The 12,237-nt window shown below is 36.6% G+C and overlaps 1 protein-coding gene across 2 annotated transcripts in view; it reads right to left on the bottom strand.

Annotated features, from left to right (window-relative positions):
- The window catches only part of Cped1 (cadherin like and PC-esterase domain containing 1), a 253,823-nt gene that overhangs the window by 45,038 nt on the left and 196,548 nt on the right, over positions 1 to 12,237 (bottom strand). The gene's annotated exons all lie outside the window — the stretch shown is intronic.

Below are 12,237 nucleotides of genomic sequence, written 5' to 3'. Positions count from 1 at the left end.
ATTCTATTTCTCAGTGTTAACGGTGGTTATGGAACACAGTTCCAGCCCCCCCCCCCCCCCAAAAAATGAACATCATCTCTGGGTTTCTGGAAAAGCTTATTTCCCTGATGATACTTTTTCTTTGTTGCTCCATTTCTTTTCCTTGGGATGCAAACATGAGCATGGAGGATGAGCAGCTATCTTGGGACCATGAGGAATCCATGAGCAGAACAAACACAATGATACAGTGGAGATTTAGGGCCAACTTTGGGCTGCCTACCTCTATCCTTTTTTCCTATGTTACAAATAACTAACTCCTACTTGGTCAAGCCACTATAGAAATGTAAGATGCAGCCAAAATCCTCTCTCCCTGTAAGAGTTCATAAAACATTCTTTTCAGACTGTACAAAATTTTTGAATATTTTTTAATCCTAAAAGTGATTAATCCCATTTGTAGAATTTTAAAAAACAATCTGGAATGAAAAAGCTCATTAGCAGTTCTCACTTCCTTCTTCATTGAATGATTACAAATTTGGTGAGATATATTCACAAAATGAAGGACAGCTCTTTTTGTTGAGCCGCAGCATTTATATATGTACAAAAAACCCCAAACAAACAGTATTTAGGAGAATTGTTTAAAATGCCCTTAATCCCAGAAATATCCACACTTGGAGTTTTGCTGGAGCCCTCACAAAGGGAATCCCATCTCCTAAGCAGCTTGTCACAGTTCTCACTAGAGTTCAATAAGATAATGAGAAGGGATTTTCTTGTTCCACACTGTGCAGAGTACAAACGTTTAGTATGTGATTTAAGAAATTCATGGACCACTGCAGTAATGGCATTACCAACGGGCACTACCAGGACCCTAGCTGTGCCTTTGTTGGACCCATTAATACATGACCACTCTTTCTTGTTATAAGTTTCTCTGGATGCCCATTTCATTCCTTACCAAGGAGCTTGCCCAGAAAGGAATAAGTAGTATTTCTCATTTTTTTGTGTGTGTGTGATATTACTGTACTTTTAGAGCAATACCAAGTTGGACCATTTAAACTGGTAGATAAATATCTTTAAACTTTACCTCCCTTTATTGACCCCATGGGATCACATTTTTAAGATGAAAAAGAAATCTCTTCTCTCTAAATAGTTTAATGCACCCACCTAACTTTTAAAATACCCTTTCACCTCCTGCAGCACCCAGATCATTCCATAGGGACCCATTTGCTCACCTTCCCCTCAACTCCTATCATGTCTCATGAGTCAGTAAAATGTGCTGGCCTGGCTGCCCCCTCCTGAAAGGCAGGCCTTCTTCCAGAGATGCCTGTTACTTTCCCCACAAGAGATGATGTTGCCGGGGAGTTTGCTGCATTATCAACACACCTGGGCTCAGCTTTCTTTGGGACTCCATGATATATTTCCCCAAATGTTCTGTTGGAGTCTTGAGCAAAGGCATCTTGGATTCCCTGACACCCATTCAGAATAAGGTCTTATAAAACCTGGAAACTAGCAGATTCCATCCCATCTTAGACCCTCATGCCAGAACCAAATTGCCATGCTGCTGCCCATTTCCTCCCCTCTAATCCTGCACGGGACACATTCCTCCCCTTAGGTATATCTTCTCATGTTCTCACTGGTCCTCTGCCTTTCCTACCCAGGGCAAGCAAGCCCTTCCACAACCCTCAAAGGCTTCCTACAATTCCCTCCAATTTCCCTGGGGAAAGACAACTTGCCGTGGTATAGCCATCTCCAGGAAAGGCTGCCTGATGAGTCCCTCAGCAATCCCAGCACAGTCAAGAGGTTTACCTTTTCCTGTGACCCAGCTGCTGCTTCCAAACCATCTTATTACCTTTTGCTCTGGTTCATTTTCCCTGGATCCTTCCTGTGGCTGTCTTCTACCAACATTTTTATTTTGTGTCCGTATTTACCAGTGTAACACCTTGGTTTATCAATCTCTCCATTTTGCAATTTGCCATTCTGTTCATATGAACCCATTTTTTTTTTCATTCAACCGTATATTTGAACAAACTTCAGACCTTTTCATTCAAGCCATAGATGCTCTACTTTCCATCTTAAGTTTGAATGCATTTTTTTTCCCAAATAAAACATACTTTTATGTCTTTATAATGCTAGGAATTGAACCCAGGGCCTCATGCATGCTAGGCAAGCTATCTGGCACTGAGCCACATCCCCAGCCTGTTTTTCCTTTTGTTTTGAGACAGGGTCTTCCTGACTTGTCCAGGCTGATCTGGAACTTGTGATCCTCCTCATTCAGTCTTCTGAACGTCTAGGATTATAGGTGTGTACCACTGCACTTAGCTTAACATACTTTTCTTCTAATTTTATTCCTCCCTGTTCTTTAGTCATACAAGACTTCCATTCCCATGATTCTAATCCTGAATTTATGTCCGTACTATCCATTTCTAGTTCTTCAATTTTTATTTCATTGAAGGTGCATACAACAGTTTCAAGTCCTGTAACTATGCAATCTATCTCCATTCAAGTTTCCACATGCCATTCAGTGACAACGGAAAAAGTCACACATGTTAAGACAAATGCCATAAAAGTTTCTTGCTGGTCTTTCAGTACTGCCTAATCTTTTCTCCATTATTTCTAGTTATGTCTCTATTATTCTAGTTAGAACCCTCTCTTTCTAGGATGACTTCAAATCTTCATCAATCCTCTTACCCTCCTCACTTCAGCATCACACCATTGGTCTCATTGGACAATCTTGTCTATTAATCCATGAAGAATATACAGCCCATGAGGCAGGAATTTGCTCAATTTCAACACACCTGATTACCAAGCACAGCTTGTTTGAGGATTTCTCTGCTGCTGCCCAGCCCTTCAAGTCTGGCCTTCTCCAGAGTTGTACCTTTGACTCTCCTCAGTTGCACTCCGAGACAGATAATTCACCCTCATGGCAGAATCACTCTTAATCTACACCCATGTCATTCTCATGAGTCCCAGAGACATAGTCACAGCATCCTGAGCATCTCGATTCATGTCTCATGAGTACCTCAATTTTAATGTAACTAGAACAGATAACACAGTTTGGGTCCAAATTCATTCTGATCTCTATTTTCCTTGCTTTCCTCTTTTAAAGAAAATGCTAATGCCAGGCCTCTTCTGTTTCTCTTATAGTCAAGAGTGGCCTCTGACATAATTCTGGCCCATGAGCTACAAATGGAAATTTGCTGAGAATTGCAGGGAAAGCCCTTGCTTTTCTCATGCAGAGGCTGTTTCTCTCAAAATTTTCTCTATTTCCTTCCTTCCTGCTTCCTGGAATAGCGATCTGAAAACTGAAACAACTATCTTATGTTACAAAGGGAAGACCAAGAGAATTATGAAGAGTTCAGTTCTGACATCCTTGATCAGCTATAATCATAGGGCCTCTTGTTGTATAAGAAGTAAATACCTCTCATTTGTTTAAGTTACTCTTGGTCAGCTTTGCTGTTGAGAAGCCTCCTGCTCCTTTAGCTTTCCTCTGCCAGTGGTACCATCTGCTTGGATGGGTCAGAGTCTTGCTGACCATATATGGCTTCCTTTGGAAGCATCATGGATATTTCTATCTTCAATTAATCTCCTTTTCTGACTTTCTGTTGCATTTGTTGCAAAATTTTCATCAGGAAAGAATAAGATAGGATAGTTAATGGGTCCCAATTAGTGCGTGCTTTTTTTTTTTTTTTAATGTAAAGGATGCTCCATGAGATTACCTGTAGAAATATTCCAAACATTCCAGTCAACTTCTTTGTTCTTAGGTGATGGGAATAAAAGAGTAGAGGAGAACTGAGTAAAGACTACAGACTAAAGGGCCAACCTCCAGTCTTAGCACTTTTCCAATACCTAATTTATCATGGATTTTTATCAATGGGTAGGGACCCAGAAGCTATATAAGCCCTTAGACTAGCATGTTTAGAGTGAGAACCTGGTATAAAGTCCCCTTGTGCCTTCTGGGAGTTCTATGTCTTGTCTTCTCATTTAAATAAATCCTATTTCTTTCCCTCTTGCCATTCATTTTTGTTCATGGATTTCATTCTTTGAATCTGTGAGACAAGAACCAGGAAAAAAAATTGGCAGTGAGCTGCTAGGGTCTGCCATTAATGGCTGCAGTACGCTGCTAGTAGTAGAGAGAAGAATCTGGCTTTGCGGACTGTGACCCTCAAAGCTGATGCCGGCAGGCATCTCCTGCTGTGATTAGCTGCTAACAGTAAAATGAACTTATTCAGCTGAAGCTTACACAGACCCCACCTGTTAGTAGAAGCAGAGACTCAAGTTTCATCTCAAACTCCGGTTTCACTGTTTCTTACAAAATAGTCAAAATTGACCTTAGAAATTATATTTCCCAAATTTGTCCCATATCCCATAATCTCAGTACCAGGAGAGTTTCCATTTCCAAGCCAGACACCTCAGTTATTGGAGTCACCCTTCTTTCCATTTCCCTTAGTATCCAACCAATCACCAGAGCTTTGTATAGGCTTTCTTCTCTTGATTTCATTTTTTACTTTCTTGATTTCAGTCTGATCTGTGTATTTGTGTCCATTTGCCCTGGGAATTGCCTTGTCCTCTTGATGGATCTCTTCTGACACCACTCCTATTGCCTGCCCACACATGCATTTTCTACATTGTTGCTGAAGCCTTTTCTCTAAAATGAAAATCTTAACTCCCTTTTGCTTGAAATCATTTGAAACTTCATTGCATTCAGAATAAAATGTGGCTGCTGCCTTCCTTTTTTTGGTTCATCTCTACCCTATCCTATTAACCTTCACCCCATACTCTGTTCTACCTGATTAACTGCAAGTTTGTCCAGTGCTAATTTTCCCTAATGTCTCTATACCCCAACCTCAGCTCTCTGTCCCATCTATCACCTGTTTAACTCCTACTCATCCTGAAACACCCAGTTCTGTAGCCTTCTTCTTCTGGGAAATGTACCCTGATACACTAGGGGTTGGATGCACGTACTATTTATTATCTGTTTGCTTTCATCCTATTTCTTTATCACTTGCTCTTGTGCCTTGAGAACAGAGAGCCTAACATTGCAGTCTATGGTTTCAGCATTTAAAATCTAGAGCTGGGAAAATAATTATATGCAATAAATTTTATGAACACCTGAATGCATGAATGGTTCCATTTGAAGAGAAGCATCATGGTACTTTGTGTGAGTCTGTGCATCCTTTAAGTGGCTCTTCAGAAAAGGGTCATATTATTAGCTCTGACTCTGGAGGAGACAAGCTGCAAGTATTGAAACTATTTCAGACTTAAGGTCTATTTTAAGACGCTCGCATTTCTTTTTTCTTTTCTTTTCTTTTTGGACATATAATAAAAGATGACCCACTATTTCTAGAATAAAACAAGTTTCACTGAACAATGAACTTAGTAAAAGATATATAAACATTGTGCTCGGGAATATTGCTTCTACCACTGGAAAAATATTTCATTGATTGATTTTGAGATTTGTAGTAATTTTCCATGATAAAAACTTTAATTACATTTAATTTTTCCCATGAAAATCAATCTATAAGCCTCATAATTTTTCTCATTTTGGCAAGATTGATTTCTTAAGCATATGCTAAGTGGCAATAACACATATCCTGAGTTCTATGTGACTCACATTGAAGATGCATAATATACAAAATTCTTCATAAATACAACATAATTTTAGGAGTTATTTAAATATGTTCATTTGTATATTTGGGAGAGATGCTTTTATTTCTCACACAACTATTCATTTTTTCTTCGTATTTGGTACCAGGGTTTAAACCCAGGGGTGCTTAACCACTGAGCCACATCCCCAGCCCTTTTTCATATTTTACTTAGAGACAGGATCTGGCTGAGTTGCTAAGGGCCTTGCTAAATTGCCAAGGCTGGTTTTGAACTCATGATCCTCCCACCTCAGCCTCCTGAGCTGCTAGGATTACAGGCATGTGCCACCATACCCGGCTCATTTTATATTTTCATAAATATACCATACTAAAGAATAGAAGAAAACACATTAACAAATAATCATTAATTTGCCAAATATGAATTAAGAACCTATTTTCTTATAAATATATTGTAAAAATACTATGCAAATAATAGAATGAATATAAAACTAGAACATCATGATACTCATAATGATAAATGAAATAGCTATTTTTTTGCCTTTAATCTATGCCATGTAAAATATTAAGTGATTTACAAATATTATCATTTTTTATCATAACATCTCTGCCTTTCATTTTACAGATAAGGAAACAGAAATGCTAAATTATTAAGAGGCAGGATTTAAATGTAAGTTGGTCTCGTTGCACAACTCTGCCAACTCATCTTAATACATTGCTGACTTTCTGAAACATACTATTCTGAAAGGCAGGACAAATCATTGCTTTTATCATCTGATCTCAAGCGTTCTGGGAAAGGTTCAGCACTTTATCTCCTTAACTACACCTTTACCCAGTGCCAGCTGAGAGCTGGTTCCTTAATGTCAACTTGCATTGCCTAATTGTGCTTTTTCGAATGCAGCCATACTGATGCTGGCTCGGTATAAATCAATCCATGATGTTAGCCCAGATCAGAAAGTTTTAAATCATTCTTCTCTTTCTAGAATTTCTCAGAATCCTGGGCATGTGATAAGCATTTGAAATGTGGTTGCTAATGTATAGTTAGCATATGAATATATTGTCCATATACGGGATCAATGGAAAGGGATGGGAGCCCATTTTTTTTTTTGGGGGGGGGTCAGTGAGAAGACCATCAGAGCAGAGAAAGAAGGATAAGAATATGAGAATAAACATGACCTAGTCAGCCAGCCCAGGATCCATTAGAGTGTATATATTTAGGGCACTGGAATGGCCTCAACTACAATTCTGGCTCTAACATTGTTGAGTCTGTACAAAATAAAAAATGTTTAGATAATTCCTATATGATCCATTTAGCTCTAGAATTTTATGTCTGTGGTTTTACTTTTTTGAGATATTTCCAAATTGACTTCTTGTACAAACTTCCATCTTATTCCAAAGGAATGAATTATTATTTGTCTTCATGTTGTCTGTAAATTTAACAACTGCTTTCCTAATATTATAGTCAGTTAGCCATAAACTGAGTAGCTATCGTGTGATTCACAGAATCTGAAGTCCAAGGAACATTTACAATTAGCTGAAGTATACATTAGCAAGAAATAATTACAGCATAATTTATGTGCAATTGTCCTTTATATACTACAATACTAAAACTGAAAGTTTTTTTTAAAATGTATGTAAAGCTATATGAAGAGTTTTATATCATTTATGGATAAAAATTGAAAATATCTCTGAACATAATAGCATATACCTTTAAACAAGTAATTATACTGTTAAAACTTATAGATATATTTAAGAAAGATACATATAAAAGAAATTGTACCACAGCACTTCTTATACTAACAGAGAACTTGACAGTACTCAAGTATCCATCAATAGGGAACTCAATAAACAACTTATATTACATCTACATAATGGAATATTTTATAATACTTAGAAAAGAAGAATGCAAAGTGAAGAGATAGATATGTAATATATTAGAAGAAACAAAGAATTGCAAAGTATGATGTATACCATGATCTTTTAAAAAAATTTTTTATTTGTTTTAATTAGTTATACATGACAGTAGAATGCATTGATGCATTTTGATATATCATACATAGATGGGATATAATTTCTCATTTCTCTGAGTGTACATGTTACAGAATCATTTTGGTCATGCAGTCACATATATACATACAATAACAATGTCTGTTTCATTCTGTCTTTCCTATCCCCACATTCCCTCCTCTTCTCTCCCATCATTTCCCTCTACCTAATCTAAGGTAATGCTATTCTTCCCTAGTGCCCCCTCTTATTGTGAATTAGCATCCACATACTAGAGAAAATGTTTGGCCTTTGGTTTTGTGGGATTGACTTATTTTGTTTAGCATGATATTCTCCAACTCCAACCATTTACTGGCAAATGCCATAATTTTACTATTCTTTAAAGCTGAGCAATATTCCACTGAGGATATATACCACATTTTCTTTGTCCATTCATCTATTGAAGGACACCTAGGTTGGTTCCATAGTCTAGCTATTGTGAATTGAGTTGCTATAAAAATTGATGTGGCTGCGTCACTATAGTATGCTGATTTTAAGTCCTTTGGGTATAAACTAAGGAGTGGGATAGCTGGGTCAAATGGTGGTTCCATTCCCAATTTTCTGAGGAATCTCCATACTGCTTCCATAGTAACTGCACCAATTTGCAGTCCCACCACAAATATATGAAAAAGTGTTCAACATACCATGATCATAAGTGAAGTTCTAGATATTAAATACACTTGACTACCCACACATAAATTCTGTATGGACACACAAGAAACTGAAGAGTGGGTCACTTAGATTAAGAATTATAAATTAGGTGTAGTGACACATGCCTGTAACCCAGCAGCTTGGGAGGCTGAGGCAGTTTTCGAGTTCAAAGCCAGCCTCAGCAATTTAAAAAAGCCTAAGCATCTTAGTGAGATCCTGTCTTTAAATAAAATATTAAAAAGAGGGCTGGGGATGTGACTCAGTGGTTAAGCACCCCTGGGTTCAATCCCTGGTACCAAAATAAACAAAAAATTAAAATTATAAATTTAAGAAAGAAATATAGAGATGGGAAAGTAAAAAAGAGAGAATATCAGAACAGAACTGATAGTTTCTGTGAGGATATTTTGGAGTCCTAAAACCACTGTAAAAAGTTCCACAAACTAGATGGCGTAAACAAGAGAAATTTATTGTTTCACAGTGATAGAGGCCAGAATTCTCTGAATTGAGATGTCAGTGGTTTTAATTTCTTCTGGGGCTATCTGCCTGCATGTCATTTAGCACTGCCATGTTTGCAAGCCTTGTCCTCTATCAGCAGGAACAAGAGAGAGGCAGGCAAGTGTATGCTCCAGGCAGGAGGACAAGCATTTGGAACATTCTGAGCTAAGTGAAAACAGCCACTGGACTCGGTAGTGGACAGTGTTAGAGACCAAGATAGAAACAGGCAAAAGTTGATCAAATTAACTTGGAATCATGATTTTCACAGTGAACTCATTCTAATGACACTAAGTTCAGGACTTTGGCAACAAATATACCGTTTCTTCAATTTTCTAAAAATTCTTATCAGATAAGCATAAGCCCAATCACCTTTTATAAAACTTATCAAAAATTTTTACTTTCCTTTTAATATACAAAATAAAACTAAACATCTTTTCTGGGGAGTGGGAGATATTTTGACTTTTATTTACAATTTTCTCCAATAAAATATTTTTGGTGAGTACGATTATCTATATCATTAGCTTATTTTGGATTTATTAAAAAATGTGTAGCTACCTATCATTCTATTTTATGCAGAGGAGATCCCTAAAAACGCTGCTTTAAAAATTGATAAGCATCAATGCTTGACATTATCTGATTTTAGTGAGAGATTACTAATAAGTTTTAATATTTTATTATTTTTAAAAAGCAATTGAACTTGAGGTCAGGTAGTAGGGTGCAGCTTCGCTTGTTGTCTATGCTTGATGCTCATTTCTTATAACACATTAGCATCTACATAGTAATGACCCATTATATAATGTGATAACTGTGTGCTTCCTTACACAAATACCAGCTGAAAAGTGGCTATACATTATATCATGAAAAAAATTTTAAATTAGTCAAAAAAGAACTCCAGGAGAAGGGAAATTGAAACAAATTACAAGCAGATGAATTCAAAATTTTCAATTAAATACATTAATATGGCATCAATATTTGGAATACTTCTTTCTACTTCTCATACATTCCAAATCTCTGAACTAATAAATATGAAATTTTCTTTCTTCTTTTTTGTTTTTGTTTTCAATCTAAATCATCTTGAGATTAGCCTTGATGGGGCCAGTGTGGTCCTGAATGCTGAAAGGCATTCTCTAGTGTTAATTTAGAAAAATAAAATAAATAAATATATACATATATATTTATTTATCAATCTCCAGGTTTTGTACAATTTGACTAAAAAAATCTATGCAGATGAGGCCTGTGAGATGGCTGATGTTTCTCGTTTCCTGCAGGCTAGAAACCCCATCGAAAACAGTCTTTATTATTATTATGGTGTTTCGGTGTTTTTAGTTTTATTTCCAGATGGAATCCAAAAGGTTAGATGTGAATGCAAATGAAAAAAAGAATTAATTTATATATTTAAATATCTGAAAACCCTCAGTTCTTTTTGACTTGTGAACAAAGTGGGGAATCGGGACTGAATGTACTATGACGGGCTCTGAAGAATCAGCATCAGTTTGAGAGATGACAAAACAATAACGAGAACACAACAACAACAAAATTATTTCATGTTCAAAAGGAGCAAATCTATTATTTGTAGACTGAAATAAAAATAGCAGGGATTGGAAATGGGTAGTAGGCCATAGAGATATTTCTAAAGACAATTTAGTTAATATGTACTTAATCACTAATGGTGATTCCAAACATAAAAACAAATATTTGCCAGATATTAAGTAATAAACCAAGCAGGCCTGCCCAGGAGGTATTAATCACTCATACTGAAAATAGTTGCTGTTATATTTCAGGTTGGACATTTCCACATACAAATGGCCCATTAATAAAGGAAACAAAGTCATATCTGTAATTAGATGACTTTGATGGGGAATCGTCTGACTCTTTTAAATAGAGTTGAATATTCAGTAAGGTAGGCAGTTATAGTGGCTTTGGGTACCATGTGGATATTCCTGCCTGTCTTCATCTTGATAACTTTTACATACACATACATACCTATACCTACACACACCTACTCACAAACACACATGTGTAAGTATATAACAATGGTTAGAAATGTGGGATTTTTAAAAGGAACTTGAACATTTAAAAACAAGTTTAATTTTGCCTCAAATCAGAGGTGCATCGACTTCTGCTATACATGCTGTCAGGTTTTGTGAGCCCCTGGGGCTCCTAATAAAGAGTGAAGGCAGCACAATAAGAAGAGCACTTGGGAACCCCCGTGCTAACTGTTAAAGACACCAGCCAGCCATTGCAAGACTGTTGCACATCAAGCTCTCTGCAACATTAATGAATACCTCAAAATGCAATACCAAAATAAACTAATTAGTGGACTGCAGTATATGCCAGAGTCCATTCAATGCTTAATGTGATTAAATGCCCAACAGATACCTTTGGAAAATGGTAATAAAAGATACTGGGAAATATTTTTTTAAAAGTCTTTCATTTGTTATCTTAGCTTAGATAAAGGCATAACTAGTTTACATATATTAGCATAATTACATGGAACTTACTAGAAACAGAGAGAACAGAAGACCCCTAGAATTTTTAGGGAGTTATACTTTTGCTGAGACCACAAACCTGGCTTGCAAAAGCCTTTGGCTACTTATCCCTAAAATAAACCTGGGTCATATCCTGGCCTTGGTAAGAAGGAAGATACAAAAACTGTGAAGCCCCAATTAGAGGACAGTCTCAAACAACTACTCTGGATATTAAATAAGAAAAATCTTTCCAGAAAAAGCAGTGTTCAAAGCAGACTCTCCAAAGAACATTAAAGTTGAGCTAACCAAAGAGCTTGCTCCATATAAAGGCAAGGAGTCTTTGAGTCCTGCCACCGAGTTCCATAACTGCTGAGAGTGGCTGATCACTGCCTTTGCCCTATACTCTTATCTAAATGGGACTTTTCTTTGAGATTGTTCTCCACATTGAGCATGAGGTGAACATGGCACATGTTATTATATTGTTATTTCTGTTAGTACCACCAATATTGCCACTGCTGTGATTTTGGAGTCAGACTTCCACTTAATACTTGCACAGGTAAAAGCTTAGTGTGTGTGTGTGTGTGTGTGTGTGTGTGTGTGTATAAGATTTCTACTTTGGAAAAATTCATTGGTGCCTCTGAGTAAATTAAAATCATTTTGAATTTTGCAATAATCTTAGAATTTTAATTCTGTGTTCAATTTCACTAGAAGCATTGGTGTCAGGTAACATTTTCCCAAACTAATACTTTAGGTCAAAGGATTGGAACTTACTTTAAACCAAATACCATATCAAAAAAAAAATAATGTGAAGACAAGTAACTCACCATTCATTATTTGTTTAAAAAAAGACTGATCTTGCCACTTGCTAGATCAACAGTATAAGTTTAGCTCTGTTGAAAACATGTAATCCTAAATCACAGCTATTCTGTGATCTATGAATCTTGGCTGCTACTCTGAGATTGAAGCATGTGATTTCCCTGATCTTGGAGTTTAATCTTATTTATATT

This window comes from Marmota flaviventris, chromosome 1 (assembly GCF_047511675.1).
Source record: "Marmota flaviventris isolate mMarFla1 chromosome 1, mMarFla1.hap1, whole genome shotgun sequence".
NCBI classification, from domain to species: domain Eukaryota; kingdom Metazoa; phylum Chordata; class Mammalia; order Rodentia; family Sciuridae; genus Marmota; species Marmota flaviventris.
Note: the sequence above shows the minus strand (reverse complement) of the source record. Positions and strands in the feature narration are given on the sequence as shown.